Source organism: Rhincodon typus, chromosome 33 (assembly GCF_021869965.1).
Source record: "Rhincodon typus isolate 14 chromosome 33, sRhiTyp1.1, whole genome shotgun sequence".
NCBI lineage: Eukaryota > Metazoa > Chordata > Chondrichthyes > Orectolobiformes > Rhincodontidae > Rhincodon > Rhincodon typus.
In genome coordinates this window covers 28730033-28749568 of record NC_063364.1, presented here as the reverse complement: position 1 = coordinate 28749568, position 19536 = coordinate 28730033, and the positions used below count along the sequence as shown (strand labels likewise).

At 39.1% G+C, this 19536-nt stretch overlaps 1 protein-coding gene across 1 annotated transcript in view; it reads right to left on the bottom strand.

Annotated features, from left to right (window-relative positions):
* The window catches only part of pias1b (protein inhibitor of activated STAT, 1b), a 90494-nt gene extending 71501 nt beyond the window's left edge, over nucleotides 1-18993 (bottom strand). Inside the window, exon 1 of the mRNA XM_048615856.1 lies at nucleotides 18939-18993. The gene's annotated coding sequence lies outside the window, so the exon portion shown is untranslated. The remainder of the gene's footprint in view (nucleotides 1-18938) is intronic.
* Between the last annotated feature and the right edge of the window lie 543 nt (nucleotides 18994-19536).

Here is a 19536-nt window from a genome sequence, read left to right as displayed (position 1 = left end):
GCCTAGACCCTTTCTGATGAAGGGTCTAGGCCCGAAACGTCAGCCTTCCTGCTCCTATGATGCTGCTTGGCCTGCTGTGTTCATCCAGCTCTACACCTTGTTGTCATACATATACAAAATGTTGCAGAACTTCAGCAGCAACACTATATTCAAGTACAATCTATAATATCATGTCCTGGAATACCCCCATTCCAGGAGATCAACCCTGGTTCAAGCCAGTAGCCAAGACAGCATAATAGGGTTAGCACAAGGAGATTTAAAAGAATGAGGTATCAACATGAAGCTACAACACAGGATTACTTACGTGCCAAAAAGCAGAAGCAACATGCAATAGACAGGGCTACGACCAACAAATTAGATCTAAGCTCTGCAATCCTGCCAGTTCAGTTGTGAATGGTGATGCACAATTAAACAATTAGCAACTCCGCAAATATTCTCGATCCCAATAACAGGGAAGCCAAGTACATCAGTGCAGACGGCAAAGCCGAAGTGCTTGCATCCATTTTCAGCCAGAAGTGTCAAGTAAATGATTCATCTTGGTCTATTCCACAGGTCTGCAGCATCACAGACGCCAGGCTTCAGCCAACTTGATGCGTATCATATGATATCATGTGACTGATGGCCCTGTATATGGGAAAGGCTATGGACCCTGATAATATTATAGCAATAGTACTACAGTTTTGTGTTCCAGCCAGCCAAGCCCCTAACCACCTTAACAGCAACAAGGGATAGGCAATAAATACTGGCTAGCCAATGACACCCATGCCCCAAGAGCGAATAAAATAAAACCAACCTACTCAGTGTAGCTACAACACTAGCATTTACCTGACAATGTAACAATTTTCCCAGTACGCCCTGCACAAAAATCAAGACAAATCCAATCTAGCCAATTACAATCTACTCTTCATCAAAAACAAGGTGATGGAAGGGGTCATCGGAAATGCTATCAAGCAGCACTTCAAAGGAATAACCTGCTTACTGATGCTTAGTCTGGGTCCCCCCAGATCAACTCTGCTTCTGCCTCATTACAGCGTCGTTCCAAATATAGACAAAAGAGCTAAACTCATGAGTCAAGCGAGAATGACTGCCCATGCCACCAAAGCAGCATTTGACCAAGCTGACCATTTGAGTAAAACTGGAGTCAGTGTGAATCAAGGGTAAACTCTCTGCACAAATGAAAATGGTTGTGGTTGTTGGAGATCTGTCACCTTAGTCGCAGATCATCACTACAGGAGGTATTCACTGTAGTGTTCTGATCCAAACAACTTCAGCTGCTTCACCACTGCCCTTCCCGCCATCATAAAGGACACTGTCAATGACTACCCAAAGTTCAGCACCGTGCATTACTCCCTAGATACTGAAACAGCCCTTGTCCATATGCACCAAGACCTGAACAAAGTCCAGGCTTGGGCTGATATGTATCAAGTAACGTGCGCGCCACTTAACTGCCAGAGAACAATCACCCCTTGACATTTAATGACATTACAATCTGTGAATCCTCTATCAACATTCTGGGATTGTCATTGACCAGAAACAGAACTGGATCAGCTTCACAACTACTGTGCATCTACAAGAGCTGATCAGTGAATAGGAATTCTGTGGTGGGTAACTCCCACTGACTCTAATGTCTGTACACTATCCACAACGCAAAGTTAGAAGTGATGGAATACTTTTCACTTACCTAGATGGGTGCAGCTCCAAAAACCCACAAGAAGCTTGAAGTCATCCAAGACAAAGTAGCATGCTTGATGGGCACCCCACCTTCAACATTTCCTCCCTTCACCATAGTGGTTAAATAGCAGCAATGTATACAATGTTCAAGAGGCTCTGCAATAACTCATCAAGGCTCCTCCGACAGCACCTCCCAAACCCCACAAAGTTTACCAGCTCACAGGAAAGAGCAGCAGATACATGGGAACATCACCCCTTGCATGTTCTCTTCCAAGTCAAAGACCATCCTCACTCAAAACTATATACTCATTGTTTCACTATTGCAGAGTCAAAATCCTTTAATTCCTATACCTTAAGGACTGCAGCAGTTTAAGAATTACTCCATTACTTTCCCTAGGACAATAAATTCTGGTCTAGCCAGCAACATTCACATTTCATGAACATATTTTAAATAAACACCAGCTGACTTACATATATATCAGATTCACCATCCTTCAGTCACTGAGTCAACTGCCTAGCAACAGGAGAAAATCTGCCATGATAATCAGTAAAAGAGATACTGTAGAACTTTTGAAATCAATTTAATACTACCGTGGCACCTAGGGCAAAAGAATCAGCAAATAACTGATGCGCAATGTCTTTCCATTCTGTGAAACACTATCATACATGAAAAGGATTTTGTTTTCTAAAAATGGCAAAGAAACAGCATAATAAACAGTGAAGAGTTAGTGGTGAGGATCACAGAGAGAAGAGAAACAAGCATCCAATGTTTCCAATGTTACTAGTTATCCAGATAAGAGTGTTGGGCAGAAGTGTTTGTGTTGTCAGGACAAATGTCTTCTTATTTTGTGTTTTAAAAGCATAGGGCCTAAAATGAGAACAAACTGTTTTAAAATCAAAAGTTTGAAAGAGTGGCTGCAGTTTTGAGAATCAATAACCTGACATCCATTACTGGAATTGCATAAACAACTGTTTGAACAAGCAGTAATTGAAGTCTGACTGCAGCCTATTTGGAGTTAAGGGGATGTACTGATGCAGCTTTTGCTGGCAACAAGAAGTTGAGAGAACTATGAACTACTGACCAGTTATCAATGACATGCCAACAACCAACAGTGGTTCTTAGGTAACTGAACATCTTGGATCTGGGAACTATTTGTAGACAGGGGAGTGTTCAGTTTTTCCCCAGATCATGAGCACTGTTCATTCTTTGCAGTCAAAGCTCATTGTTAACCAAAAGTAAGCCATGCTATCTTTCTTGCTGTAATTATTGTAAGCTGTGGCTTTTCAGTCAGAGACATTTTCATAAGTAAAGCAGCCACCCTGTGTCCCTTACCAATCAGTGGAAACATTCAAAGAAAGTTGTTTGAACTAGCATGCTGGCCAGAACAATCATAAGGATGATCTCAACAACAGAACCTTGTAAATAGGACAAGTGAACCATTTTTCCAGATATTTCCTTCTGTCCACAATGTAATTAATCCCGTTCATCTGACTGTGTGTATAAATATAAAGTTTGTATGGGGTTTTAAAGCTTTAATTAGTTGTGTTTAACACTGAAAGTCTATGTTTCACCTGTTGCTAAAGTCTAAATACTTGTAATCAGTAGTGATTCTTGTTCAACAAAGACCTAGTCTATACCTTCTATCAATCCGGGTCTGAAAGTCAGGTAAATTGGGAACTTTGCGTAGTTTATAAAATCTTCAACTTATGTGAAAATTCCAGGAATAGCAGGGCTCGACTTCCAGATACCCCAATGAGTCGTAACATAGAACATTACAGCACAGTACAGGCCCTTCAGCCCTCGATGTTGCGCCGACCTGTGAAACCAATCTGAAGCCCATCTAACCTAAACTATTCCATTATCATCCATATGTTTATCCAATGACCATTTAAATGCCCTTAAAGTTGGCAAGTCTACTACTTTTGCAGGCAGGGCATTCCATGCCCTTACTACTCTCCGAGTAAAGAACCTACCTCTGACATCTGTCCTATATCTATCACCCCTCAATTTAAAGCTACGTCCCCTCGTGCTAGCCATCACCATCCGAGGAAAAAGGCTCCCACTGTCCACCCTATCTAATCCTCTGATCATCTTGTATGTCTCTATTAAGTCACCTCTTAACAGCATGGAAATCAAATAACATGATCCAATTCAGCACAGCTAATTTGTAAAACTGTTTGTCCATTGTACTTCAAGCAAATCTCCAGAGAATGTTTTTAAGATTGAGACATCTTGAAATTGAGACAGATTGAAACACATGCTGCACTAAGTAAACCAAACAAAAATTTCTGCTTCTCTTTGGAAACTGCGATTAATCAAAAAAAGTAAACGATTATATTTTTAGGTAGTTCTGAGTAGATGATTTGCTTCCTTTCTGGTTCGATGGATTCCAAAATGACTGATAAGGTCAATGTGTGATCTGCAAATCTGCCACATACGGGGCAGGTGGTTCTTAAAGGGTTGAATAGATGGGTTGTTTGGAGGTGTGTGCTGACATCTCAACTTTGCCTCTGCACAGTCTCAAAGCTCCCAAAGGCAGCAAAGTTTGGTGCCTTCCTAAATGAGCCTTCACTTTGCTTGATCACAAGCCAGGTCTCCTATGTGACAGTGGGTATGTTAGACCACGAGGGATGCCTGGAGGACATCCAAGATGTTTCCACTGTCCTTTGGTGTGTTCCCTGACACAACTAAGTCCCAAATAAAGCAACTGTTTCGGGGTATATGAAGTACTTTGGCATATACATGTCAAAATCAGCTTTGTCAGAACTGTCAATTTCAAGGAACAAAAGATGTTTTCAACCAAATAATTTCAGGCTTATTACTCCAATATAAATTTTCTTTTTTATAAAAAGGACTGGTCAAACTAAATACAAGAAAATAATATTTCCAAAATGTAACAATAAAGAATTCAGCTTTGCAAGCAAGCAAATAAAATAACGACGTTAGATTAATCTCTCAGCCTCATTTGTAGTCATAAAGTTAATCCCTAATGAGAATCACCAATTCTGTCAGATTGCATGGTTATGCACTGTGGTTCAATTCCAAGAAAGTAATCAACAACTGACATAAAAACAGAATGCACTGTATAAATTCACACTTGGCTACCTATAGGATACCTCATTGAACAGTGAATCTGGCACACTCAGAATACCTGATCATAATGGGTTTCAAAGATTTTTGATGAGATGAAAGCTTTACATAGATGATTTGTTCTTTGGGGAATCAAGATCAAAAACCCCTTTAAAAAAAATTATGGATTGATGAGAACGCTTAAAAAATTGTGAAAAATAATTTTTCAGTGCACATGGAATTAGTTTTTGACTCATTTTATCTCTTCTCCACACCTCTCCTGAAAGTGCGAACTTGTAATCAACACACCAAGCAGTAATCAGAGGCAGGAAATCCAGCAGCCTGCAGAAACAATTATGCACGCGTGGGCTCATGTAGCGCCTTTTTTTGAAGTTGACCTTACAGTGCATTAGAATTTAGACTTCTTAAAAATATTATTTTCAAAGTTCATTTTAGCAAGGGAATATGTGCAAGAAAAGGATATGCACAAGGCACACGAGTGAATAAGGTTTGACCGCAGGAAACGTTAATTTTCTTTTAAATTGGCTTCTCTCTTTTGTACCTTTGATGTTCTTTTAGTGAGTAACGTCAGATTAGTAAAACAGTGCAATAACAGAAAGTGGCGTTGGGGGTTATCTACCAGACTGGAGGTCTGTGACCAATGGTGTTCCACAGGGACCATGCTCGGTCCACTTTTGTTTGTCATTTATATAAACAACTTGGATGCCAGTATAGGAGGCATGGTTAGTAAGTTTGTGGATGACACCAAAATTGGCAGTATAGTGGACAGTGGAGAAAGTTATCGAAGGTTTGAACAATTGGGTCAACGGGCTGAGTAGCAGTTTGAGTCTAATTTGGATAAGTGCGACTGCTTGCATTTTAGAATCCCTACAGTGTGGAAACAGGCCAATCGACCCATCGAATCCACACTGACCTTCCGAAAAGCATCCCACTACCCTTTCCCATGGCTAACCCACCTATGGGGCAATTTAACATAGCCAATCCACCTGACCTACATATCACTGGACTGTGGGAAGAAACCGGAGCACCTGGAGGAAACCCAAACACACATGGGGAGAATGTGCAAACTCCACAGAGTCACCCAAGGCTGGAATCAAACCCAGATCCCTGGCACTGTGAGGCAGCAATACTAACCACTGAGCCACCATGATGCCTTATTTTGGTAAGACAAGGGCAGGACTTATACAATTAATGGCAGGCCCTGGGCAGTGTTGTAGAACAGAGACACATAGGGGTTCAGGCACAGAATTCCTTGAAACTTGTGCCACAAGTAGACAGGGTGGTTAAGAAGGTATTTAGCATGCTTGCCTTCATTGCTCAGACCTCCAAGCATAGGAGTTGGGACGACATGTTGAGATCGTACAGGATTGATGAGGCCTCTTCTGTGCAGTGCTGGTCACCTGCTAGAGGGAGGATATTATTAAATTGGAGAGGGTCCAGAAGAAATTTACCAGGATGTTGCCGGGAATGGAGAATTTGAGTTATAAAAAATAGGCTGGAGAGGCTGTGGTTTTTTTCACTGGAGCGTGGGAGGTTGAAGGGTCAAATAAAGGCTTATAAAATCATGAAGGGCATAGATAAGGTGAATAGCAAAGGTCTTTTCTGTACAGTGGGGGAATTCAAAATTAAGAGGTATATCTTTTAAGGTGAGAGGAGAAAGATTTTAAAAGGACATGAGGGGCAACCTTTTTACGCAGTGGTTCATGTGTGGGATGAACTGCCAGAGAAAGTGGTGGATCCAGGTACAGTTACAATATTTAAAAGACATTTGGATAAGTACATGAATAGGAAAGGTTTGGAAGGATATAGGCCAAACGCGCGCAAGTGGGACTAGTTAAGTTTGGGAACATTGACTAGTTGGCTGAAGGCTCTGTTCGCACGCTGTATGACTCTGACTTTAAAAGTGTCTATTAATTTTTAGCAGGTTTTTCCAAGACTGTTCCCATCGTAGAGAACTTTCATTTCGGCACAGGTTTAGTCACAGCGAGAACTGCTATTTGATAAAGATGCACAATCATTACTGTGGATATATGATATATAGGCATTTTAAGACACGAGTTAAAGGTCTTTATTTAGAAACTACAGGAAGAGCTTAATCAGACAGCTATAATTTTCTTTGCTTTCCTTGGTGTTTAATCCAGATAATTCCTTCTTCATTTTGTTTTGTTCTGGCACTATGCATAGCCTTTTCTGTTTACTCTTCTCTTGCAAGATTTCCCAGCACAATGGTGCTAATTTGCCTCTTCTTTTTCACTGGAGTCTTGCAATTGCCATAAGCTAAAAACAATACTTCCTTCAGGCCATGTGCAGAATAAATAATTTTGCAACCTTGCAAAAAAATTGCAACATTATAATTAATGTAGAAATAATTTAAGCACCAAAGTTTTGAACATGATGCTTATCCTCTATGATCCTTCCATTATATTATTATTCTAACTTTACTTCTTTCTTATTTCTATCTAATCACTGTGCTTAATCCTCATCAGCAGAGAAGTTCGAAAAATTCAACATAAAGCTCAGCTTTGAGTAGACATCAACTCACCGAGTTGCGCGCAACACCCATACATGAAGAAAAAGCAAATAACAGGTACTCCATTAATAGTTTTGAAGTGGCTGAGGACAAAGCTTAAAGAAATCCAAGGAATGCATGTGTGTTATTTAACTCTTGGTTAATTCAACAACTTATAAAGTAATAGGGTTTGAGTGAAGATTTGTAGCTTGAGTGCTGACTGTAGATGTTGGTGTGTTTGCCAAGCTGGGAGGTTTGATAGCAGACATTTCGTCCCCTTACTAGGTGACATCCTCAGTGCTGTGGAGCCTCCTGTGTGGTCTTGTGCTGGTTTGAATTTATATGGGCTTGTTTTTGCTACTTCCGGTAGGTGACAGTTCCGGTTGTACTTGAAATGGTCGATATATTGGGTCTAATTCAATTTGTTTGTTAATAGAGTCTGCGGATGAATGCCAAGCCTCCAAGAATTCCCTGGCTGTCCTGTGTTTGGCTTGTCCCATGATAGTAGTGTTGTCCCAGTTGAAAGTGTGGTTCTTCTTATCTACGTGTACTGAAACCAACGACGTCTGGTCGTGTCATTTAGTTGCTAGCCAGTGTTCGTGGATGCAGGTTGCTAGTTGCCTGCCTGTTTGTCCGTTGTAATTTTTTATGCAGTCTCCGCATGGTATCTTGTAAACCACATTTGTCCTGTCTATGGTATCTATCGGGACTTTAACCCTGGTCAGTTGCTGTCTTAGTGTGGCTGCCGGTTTATGTGCTGTCAGGATTCCTAGCAGTAGGAGTAGTCCGGCTGTCAGCTGGTGTTTTTTTATGTATGGTATGGAGGTTATTGTTTTGGGTTTTGGTGTGTCCTATTTATAAAGTAATAATTCTGAAGTACATAGTTTCAATTAACCTGGTGAAAGCTGCAAACATGTTTTATAAAAAAGGGGTAACTAAAGACCTTTAACAACATCAGATATCACACCACTTGCCACCAGCAGATAAAATACAAGGGGGAATTATAAGTATCTGCACTACGAGTTTGCAAAGAAAATTCTCTGTCAGTGACAAGAATTAAACAAAACAATTCTTCATCAATGGTTGTGTCAACTCTACTGGGAAGACAGAAAACAATAAAATCTCTTATTTTTCCACGCATATCAGTTTTCAATATTACATCATCTGATTTCAGGAGATTGGCAATCTCTCAGAAACATTTAAAACTGCTGTTTTGGCTCATTTGTAAACATTGTAAAATTAATGTTTCTTTGCAATACTCTTGTCTGCTATTCATAAGTGGTTTCCATAAAGAAACCAATTGTCCATTAACCAAAAAAGCTTCCTTTCGACTGACAATGAATAACATAACAGAATTAAAAACACCTTTTAAGTGCAGCATAATGCACCAGATATCACAGGTTGCATTCCATTCTGTCCACATAAAAGAAGAAAACATATCCACAAGGAACATATATGTCAGTTGTAATCATAGGATATATATAAATAGAGTTCAATAGTCTGCAAGATACTTGAAGGAGGTAGTCTATCACGAACTTTCTGTTACACTGTTATATGTAAAGTAGCCCATGGAATCCAAATGTCTTCCCCAGAAATTGGACCAAAGTAATTTGTAGTTCATTAACAGCATTAAAAAGTGTATAAAAAGTTTATTAATGAAATTAGTTCAGAACTAGGCCTAATCAGCCTCCTCACGTATTGCTCACAGATAAATTCATTCTTCATTTGACACCGTCTGTACTCCATTTTGCAAACTTGTCCACATTAACACAAAGAGAATCTCTAGTAAACAAAAAGTTGACCAAATTAGTTTCAAAATACAGAGTATCACTAACAAGGAAATCAACTGAATCAGAGTAATTGTGTGTAGGCTTCAGTGACTCACATTCTCATCGTCTGTGTTAGTCACCCATAATTTTCTTCCCTTCACTTTGAAGTGTAAAATTAAGAAGTTTAGCAGCAGAAAGACCTAGCAAGGATGTATTTTTACAGCTCCAGATGTCAGAAGACAGATTACTTCATGTTTACTATAAAATATTTGTATTATTAATATCTTTATCTGTTTTTATACAGGCTAAAAACAAACTGCTTTGGTGACAATGATTTGAAATCTTTCAATACTGAGAAGATCAGAGACGCAGCTCTAGGATCGGACTCAGCCACACAACGATCCACAGAACCCATGGCCAGTGATAGAATTTCCTTTGTGGACAATTTTGTTAGTTAGTGAGTGACTGCTAACAATGATGACCAAAAGTTAATGCGATTTTCAAGCGCATCTCACTTTATGTCAATTTTTAACCACACTTCCTTAGCCAAGTTTCAATTTTTGAATTCAAATCAAGTACTGCATTCATTAAAACAAAGTAGAATCATATTCTGTTTTTTCCACCAATTTGGATCTTGTATCTGAATTCCTGTGCTGACGTTCTTATTGGTTTTAAAGCAAAAGTTAATGCACAGAAGCAGAGCATGTCAATCTCCTCGAATGAAATGGCTTTAAAATGTTAATATAGTTCCTACCTAGAGCACAGCTGAACTATGCAGAACAAAATATGGCACGTACAAAGCAAACAGTAAAGGAAACTGAAGCAGATTTGAAATTAAAACAAAGTATTGGAAAAATTCAGCAGGTCTGGCGATATCTGGGACAGGAACAGAATTACCATTTCAAGTCCTTGAGACATAGGAGCAGAAGCTCCCCATAAGCCTCAATTCCATTACAGTTTAAAAACAGCCCAGCTCAACTAGAACTAGAGGTCATAATTTTTAGATAGGTCGGCAATGGCCTCGTGGTATTATCGTTGAATTGTTAATCCTGAGACCCAGGTAATGTTCTGGGGTTCTGCGTTTGAATCCTGCCACAGCAGATGGTGGAATTTGAATTCAACAAAAATCTGGAATTAAGAGTCAAATGAAGACCATGAATCCACTGTTGATTGTTATAAAAACCAATCTGGCTCACAGTAGAGGCTGAAGCTACTCAACTTCTCATAAGACAGTCCATCTATACCCTGCATCAAACAGGCGAACCTTCTCTTGGCTGCCTCCAATGCCAGTTTATCTTTCCTTCGATAAGCGGATAAAAATGTTATCAATGTTCCAGCTGTGGTCTTACTAGTGCCTTGTATAATTTTAGCAAGACCTCCCTATTTTTATACTCCTTTGAAATGAAGGCCAACATTCCATTTGCTTTCCCCGTTACCTGCTAAACTTAGATACTAGCTTTTTGTGATTCGTGCACAAGAACTCTCAAGTCCTTGTGCTGTAGCTTTCTGCAGTTTTCCTCCAATTAAATAATATTAATCCCTCTATTCTTCCTGCCAAAGTGCACAGCCTCACATTTTGCCACATTATATTCAAGTTTTGAATATAACGCTCTTATAACTGGTCTATAATCCTCTGTAGACACTGCGTCATCCTAACCACTTGTCTTCTTACCTACTTTTGACATCTGCAAACCTGGCTTTAGTACATGCACTTTCCTCATCCAAGCCATTTATAGGTATTGTAAATAACTGTGACCCTAGCACTGATCCCTGTGGCATTCTGCCATCTGAAAATGAACCCGCTTCTCCCAACTCTGTCTTCGGTTAGTTAATCTTCTACCCATGCGAATACACTGCCTCAAACACTATTAGCTCTTTTAAGTAGCCTAGTGTGCAGTACCTTATCAACTGCATTCTAAAAATCTAAACATATTACACTTACTGCTTCCCCTTTACCTATCCTGCTCATTACCTCTCCAAAAACAAAACTACTAAATTTGTTGGGTATGATTATCCCTTCATGAAGTCGTACTGGCTCCACTTGATCATATCATATATATTTCTGAATTTCATGTATTTCTTATTCTATTCTTTGTAACAGGCTCCTAAAATCTCTAACAGATGTTAAGATAACTGGCCCTTAGTTACCTGTTTTACTGTCTCCTCGCTTTTAGGAAAGCAGAATCAGGAGGAGGCCATTCAGCCCCTCAAATCTGTTCCACCAGTCAATGAGTCATGGCTGATCTGTTACCTAACTCCATATATCTGCCTTCAGTTCGTATCTTTAATACTTTTGCTTATCAATTGTTTTCTATCTCAAATTAAAATTAACTGATCTAGCACCCACTGGCTTTGTGAAAGAGAGTTCCAAACATCTAACGTCCTGTGTGTAGTAGTCCTTCCTCTCTCCTGAACTGTCTGGCCCCAGTTTTTAGACTATGACCCCCACTTTTAGGATACCCAACCAGAGGAAACAGTTTATCTTTATTTACCCTGCCTTTTCCTGGTAATATCCTGGCATTAGAGCAACAGTTTTTCAATCTTCTGGGACTTTTCCAGAATATATTGAAGATTGTTACCAACGATACCAACCACAATCTCTGCAGGTACCTTCTTTAATATCCTAGGATATATCACGTCAGGTCCATGGAACATATTGGTCTTTAGCCCCTTTCATTTCCCTGGCATTTCTTCTCTAGTGATAGTTACTGTATTTGTTTCCTCTCCTCCTATTGTTCTTTGATTATTCAGTAATTTTGGAATGCTATTACAGTCTTCTGTGAAGTCTGTGAAAACTCATGCAATATTCAACTTCTCTACCATGTCCTATTATTTCCTCAGGAAAGGGGCCAAGCTCACTTTAGTTTCCCTCTCTCCCTTTTTAAATATATAAGGAAGCTACTGCTGTCCATCATGATACAACTTGCAAGATTATCTTCAAAGTTATTGTCACCTCTATTACGTTTTAGTCATCTTTTGGTGCTTTTAAAAGAAAACTTCCCCAATTCCCTGGCTTAGCACTTGTCTTTGCCAAATTGAATTCTTTTCCTTCAATTCAACTTCACTGATTAACCATGGTTGGTATATCCCCTTCCTAGAATCCCTCATCCTCACTAAGATATGTCTTTGCATTTTTTAGTGTCTACTGTTGTTCCTCAACCGTCTTTGTTGTTAAAATCCTTTCCTAATTCACCTCAGCCAGCTCTGCCCTCATTCCTGTGCAACTGCCTTATTTAAGCTTAGCACAGTTGTCTCCAACCCAAGCTCCTCCCGCTCAAGCTGAACACTAAATTCTAACATGTTATAGTCATTGTTTCTGAGGGAATCTTTTACTCTGACATCATTTATTAAACCTGTCTCATCACACTAAATACAAAAAAAGCCTGATCACTCGTTGGATCCACAACACATTGTTCCAGGAAACAATCACAAATAGACTACAAATTCTTCCTCTGCCTAGTTGATTTTCCCAATCTTTCTGAAGACCAAAACCCACGCTTAATGTATTACCTTTGTTATGTGGCTCATTATCTCCTGAGTTAATCTCTGTACTACTGTGCTGCTACTGTTAGGAGGCCTATAAACTAGCCCTACTAGAATCATTTTCCAGTTTTTTTTTAAACCATCACCTATTCGGATTCCACATCTTCCAATCAAAGATCATTTCTTCCTATCATACTTATTCCATCCCATACCAGTAATACTACCCTTCCCTTCCTGCCTGTCCTTTTCAATAGTCACACGCGCCTAAATATTTTAGTCCCCAGCTTTGATCTCCTATAAGCATATCTCCAAACTCATTAACAGCCTTTGCATCATTAATTCATTCACTTTTGTTCCAAAAACTACATGCATTTCAGACTGGAAACCTGTGACCACAAAGATCTGTGCTGAGTCCACTGCTTTTTGTCATTTATATAAGTGATTTGAATGTGAATATAGGAGGCTTAGTTAGTAAGTTTGCAGATGACACAAGAATTGGAGGTGTAGCAGACAGCAAAGAAGGTTACCTCAGAGTACAACAGGACTTTGATCAGGTGGGCCAATAGGCCGAGGACTGGCAGAAGCAGTTTAATTTAGGTAAAGGTGAGGTGCTGCATTTTGTAAAGGCAAATCAGAGCAGTACTTATACACTTAATGGTAAGGTCCTGGTATGTGTTGCTGAACAAAGAGACCTTGGAGTGCAGGTTCATAGTTCCTTGAAAGTAGAGTCCCAGGTCGGCAGGATAGTGAAGACAATGTTCATTATGCTTGCACTGAGTATAGGAGTTGGGAGGACATGTTGCAGCTGTACAGGACATTGGTTAGGTCACCACTGGAATACTGCATGCAATTCTGAATGTTGTGAAACTTGAAAGGGCTCAGAAAAAAAAAAAACTTACAAGCACATTACCAGGGCTGGAGGGTTTGAGTTATATGGAGGGGCTGAATAGTCTGGGGCTTTTTTCCCTGGAGCATTGGAGGCTGAGGTGTAACCTTATAGAGGTTTATAAAATTATGAAGGGCATGGATAGGATGAACTTTTCCCCAGGAGTGGGGTGGGGCGGGTCAAAAACTAAACGGCATAGATTTATGGTGAGGGGGTAAAGATTTAAAAGGGCCCTAAGGGGTGAATCTTTCCACAGAGGATGGTGCGTGTATGGAATGAGCTGCCAGAAGTTGTGGAAGCTGGTACAACATTTAAAAGGGATCTGGACGGGTATATGAATAGGAAGGGTTTAAGAGGGATATCGGCCAAATGCAGGCAAGTGGAATTACATTAATTTAAGACATTGGTAAGCATGGAGGAATTGGACCGAAGGGTCTGTTGCCATCCTGTACAGCTCTATGGCTCAGTAAAGAGCCATTTCTTCCCTCCAACCTCCATTTATTCCCTTTCTGGTTCGATTTACCTATTTTTATGTTTGTATATTTTGTCACTTCCTGTCCCACTCTGGATTGTTATCCAAACAGCTTTCCTGTAATATTGCTATATCCTCTCGCTTTGCAAGCCTACCATTTTGCCTCTCCCAAACCCTTCCCCACTGTTATTAGCTCTGGGTATTTGATTCGCCAGGAAACTGGTCCTACTTCAACTGAAGCCCATCCCCCAGATCAGCTGCATTCAAACCCAGTACTGGTGCCAGTGCCCCACAAACTGAAACCCATTCCAACCATCCCTACCTGTGAGCCACACATTCAATTCCTTGACTTTATTTACCCTATGCAGCTTGCCCGTGGCTCAGGTAGTAATCTGCAGATTACATGACTCTTCTTCAGAACTTTTGAACTCACCTACTTCTTCTGAAGGGGGAAATCACTGATTTTGAAACATTAACTATTTCATTCTCCATAGATGCTGCCAGACCTGTTACGCTTCTCCAGCACATCTTGCTTTGATGAGAAGAAATGAGATGTGTGAAATAGAGCAGATGAAAGAAAGGAGATAGAGAAGGAAAAGTAAGCGAGGCTGGGAGAGTTTTATTTCAGCAAATTAGATTTCATCACAGTAGAATTAGATTTCCTAGAAGCAGTGTGTTTTTTGTAATTGTTTATTTGTATTTTATGTACTGGGGGCTGAAAACAGAAAAATAATCTGTTTAAGAAACTGACTTTTAAACACGCAGATTTCAAAATTCAACATTAAAACTGCAACTATCCAAATACGGCATACTTAGGAGCAAATGAAATAAGAGATCATTCCACGTTGAAGGAGTTTAATGTTTGACTATTTATCATTTTGCTAACCACTCAACATCAAATTTCTACCAAAATTAGGTCCAACAGAAAGTTTAAAGAAACAAAATCAGATAAGCAAGATACATGCGGCAATTATTTTATACTTGAGAGTAAATTGCATTAATCAAAAAGGTGTACAAACAAATTAAATAATCAAACTGAAGAAGAATGCAAGCAGCTATTTGTTTTAAAGTACCAGTTGTAGTATTATTTTTTAAATCTTATCTAACAGTTGAAGTGCCTGAACTGAAAATTATACTCCATTCTCCATGTCAGGGTTTTAGTTTCTGTGTATCCAATCAAGCTTTGGAGTCACTGCTGAAAGAAAGGAGAGAAAAGGCACTGCTCCTGGCAATGAAAGTTTATCTGAAACAAAAGGAAACCAACCAAAAAGGCATCCCCCATACCTTTTTCATATTTTTGTTGAATTCCTACAGTGTGGAAACAGGCCGTTCGGCCCATTGAGTTTCATTGACCCTCTAAAGAGCATCCCATCCTATCCTTGACCCACCCTATCCCTGTAACCCTACATTTCCAATGGTTAATCCACACAGCCTGCATATCCCTGGACACTATGGGCAATTTAGCATGGTCAATGCACTTAACCTGCACATCTTTGTACTGTGGGAGGAAACATGAGTACTCGAAGGAAACCCATATAGACACGGAGAACATGCAAACTCCACACAGTCGGACACCTAAGGCTGGAATCAAACCTGGGTCCCTTTCGCGATGAGGCAGCAGTGCTAACTACTGAGCCTCCATGCTGCCCCATATATATGCTCCTGTGTCTAAACTTGTACGTAAACTTCTTTTAATCTCTTGGGAAGACCATGCCTTAATTTCCACCAATCAGCTCTTCTAATTTGAATTTTCTGGGCAAATAAATATCACAGGATGAGCCACAAAATTTTTGTTTGAAATCTTAAGAAATCAGGAAAGTAGAAAATCTATTGCAATGGCAAAGCATGGTATCCATGAGCTACTGCGATGCAGGAGCTGACAACAGTTTCCAGTATCTCCACATACTAACATAAGCCGCAAACTAATCTTGTTAGACAGGTGATCAGAACTCTGGTGTGCCCAGTAAGTCAAGCACATAACTCTATAATTGGCTCAATGTCATTGTCTGCATAGGAACACCCTAATTTTGACCTTTTAGATAATCCTAATCATTAAATTCTCACTAATCACCTGCATTTAATTCACCTTTAATACATTGGGATATACATTCTCTTGATTAAAAACTATTTAATTGTTTTACTTCAACGATGGATGTAAAAGATGCACCAAAGTATGGTCTGTCACTGAGATCCCAACTATTTCATGAAATAAAGTAAAATTTAAACAAACCAACAAATCTGGCCATGAAAAAGACTGAAGTAGAATCTGTAATTTGTATCTTATATGCAATGAGCCAAGAGATGAAGATCTCTTGGGTTAACTCAAACTGCATAAATCAGCTTTGAATTTCTCCATTGATGTAAATGTCACACAGATTTTGACAAATGTCACTACTTTAACAACTTTGTCCTGGAGAACACTAACATGCAGTCATCAAATTGCAGAGCCTGCCATGAAATTACTGCACCAGCCTGATTAACCAATGGCCTTCTCAACCTGCACTATTCAAAAGAATTTGGATTTCTGCCCAAAATTAAAATAAAAATGCTGGCTCCAAGCCTCAATGAATGATTCTTGCAGTGAAATGGCAGAACTGTGTACATTTTTTGGCTGTGGAGAAAACCGCAGCGAAAAAAAATTCCAACATAAAATGCACAGCCAAACAGAAAACGGAATTTAAGGTTTGAAAATAAAACACAGCACCTTTCAGCCCAAGAACCATCATATGTTTTTATTAAAAAAAAAATCAAACACACGTCCTAGATGAATATAATTAGTCACTTAATGAATTGAGGCCAGCCTGATAAATCTGTCTTGTACCCATCAGTGTATGCCTAGGCAATCTCTCACATCATTAGCAATCACAGTGGTGATTACCCAGTAGTGGGTGAGCACCCCACCCCCACCAAGGGAAATTTGATACACACAGCTTTTCTTCACTTTTTTGTAAGAGTAACAGCTCCAAAGCCAGTACTCCTCGTTTCAGCTTTATCATCAACCATGGAAAGCTGCAAAGATATAGCAATACACTTCTAACATAAAAACTACTTTAAAAATTCCAAGCCTATATCAACCATTATCCTCTGTCACTCCACACAGCAGCAGCAAACTGCAAGCTTAAGAGGATGATAATATGGAGCAGAGCCATTTTCCACACCAAAAATAGTTACTGCTTAATATCCAGTTTAACTCTTGGTTATACAGGTCTTAAATAACTGTCATTTGATGTTTTGCCTACAATTTCATTTGATTCCACACAAACAAAAATGTCAAGTTAAAGAAATCACTAACTGAAAGAGACCATTATATTTCAAAACCACAAGTCTGCAATTCAACACAGAAAATTAGAGAGTTATCTTCTAGTTTTTGCTAAATTGCATGACTCAACTTACGAGCACAGATGGCTAGGTGAGTTTCATGAACACCCACTCAATCTCAGATCCTTCGTTATTACATTTAATCCTTTTAATCAGATGTAACTTTTTCTATTCAACCAACTCATCTCTACCAAAGAGTACAGCATACGATTTAAGGTCTAGAAAGAAATTGCCAAGTATTTCAACTCAACAAGCTTCACTTAAAATAACTATTTTTTACTAAAAGATTCTGCCACTGATCCATAAATGTAAGTAGTCTGTTAATACTGATGATACAATATTTGCACATACTCCAACTTAACATGGATATGCAGAATTCCCTTTTTAGTAAATGCAGAGGTGCCCCTTTATAATTTAAAATATAAAGAGGTTAGGAGCTTACCATTCCAAGTATGTAGCATGCTTCATGCACTAGTTTCCAATTTCTGACCAAATCAATAAAAGGTTGCACAGCCAATCAAATTATATTGCCAAATGCTGTAACCATCTCAATTCTGGCGTTGCATATTCTTCCACACCCAAGCTAAATCAGCCAAGGAGTACAAATCATTTTCTGATACATTCCGTAATGTGTTAGAAAGAGCCATAAGTGCTACAAAACAAAAGCATTGCTATCGTTTGAAATTACAGAATACTTCAAGTGCTGTTACAATTCCGTTTGCATTTTCTGAATCAAAATATCTGGGAAGGTGTTACAAGACCTCCTATTCCAAAACCAAAGATCTTTTCAGTTCTTTTATATTTTGAGAAATAGCAATAGGCCTGTGAAAAGTGGCAGAAGCAGGCACATTTCTGTGGTGGTGAAGAAAGTATTTGACGAGGCTAATAATGGCCACAGAATAAAAAGGTTAGACAATATTAACACAACATCAAAACACAACCTTGGCAGCAACACTGTTGGAGTACTGCACCTACTCAACGGAAACTTTTAATAGCAGTTTCAACAGCTACCTGAAGCCTCATTAGCCTCCAAATGAGTTGATGCCTACTTGATATTTCTTCCCAAATCTCAACATCAGCTTTACTGAAAATTATACAGGGGCAATTAGCATGTTTTGATAAATTACAGCACTGAAGCAATCCAACTGACTATTCTATAATTTAACATTAAGGTCAAAAATTAATTTTTGGACAAATTAACTAATCTAAGGTCAGTAAATGGGAGTTAATATATCCTAGTCACATTTGGTTCTTTCCAAAATTTATGCAGTTTTTTTGTATTCAATTTAGTTTCACTTGAACAAATTTCCATCAGTGTAGTTTTGTTAAAGTTTCAGAAATACTGTCATACGTTCCAAATCTCTTTCTTTTTAAAATGCATGATATTTGGAAGACATTGAAAAGGGGAAACAAAGTTCAACTGGTTATGGTTGTAAGTCCCACAAAAATCTAAAGGATCAGATATTAGACAAGTGTTTAAAAGTCTACTTTAGATTACACAGGTTTTAAACTTCATTTTGGATTGCTTTATGAAATGAAACTCTACAGTTGCTTTCAGAGCCTTCAATATCCAGGTAAAAGGTAGTTTTCAGCTGTCATGTCTCTGGATAGAATCATGTATCTGCAGAAAACAAATGCAACACCCTATAGAAAGGTTGGCGTCAGATTTCAACTTTGAGATAGAGCTGCTTTTCACAAATGAACATTAGAAAAAGCAACAAACATAAAAGGTCACCAACCTCTCTACTAACTGGTGGCCTTCAACACATTAATGCTATTAGTCACTCTCCCGACCTGCTCCCAGCCTCGTTACTGGGTTTCTGTCTATCTCCTTATTCCTCTTCTACCTTTATCTGCTTCTTCTCTCCCACCCTCAGCCTACTGGTCCCAACAGATATCACATGGGTTGGACTCATCATCTAGGATGACTGTTCCTCGACTGTCAACCCGTTTCCCTCCCTTCCACATTTGCTGCTCCTGCAGTCAAAGATTCTGTCTCTGAAGGAGCAGCAAGAACAAAAGGCAGGAAACCTGTGATTATAGAAACTGGAACAGCAAACATGGGAGACACAGAATCTGTGACTGGAAGTGACACTCAGATTCTCGCATGCTGACTTTTTTTTTAAATTTCAAAAATATATTTTATTCATAAAAATATCTTTATATATATACATGGTAACTTGTGCTCTAAAGTTGCTGCTCCTTGAATCAACCCTGTGCATTGTTTTCCCACACTCACTGAGAATGCTTGCAACTATTCAGATATAATGTACGGGGGTGACCATTCTTCATATTTTTGACACCATCTTTGATTTTTCACAGTCTACTTGTGAAGTT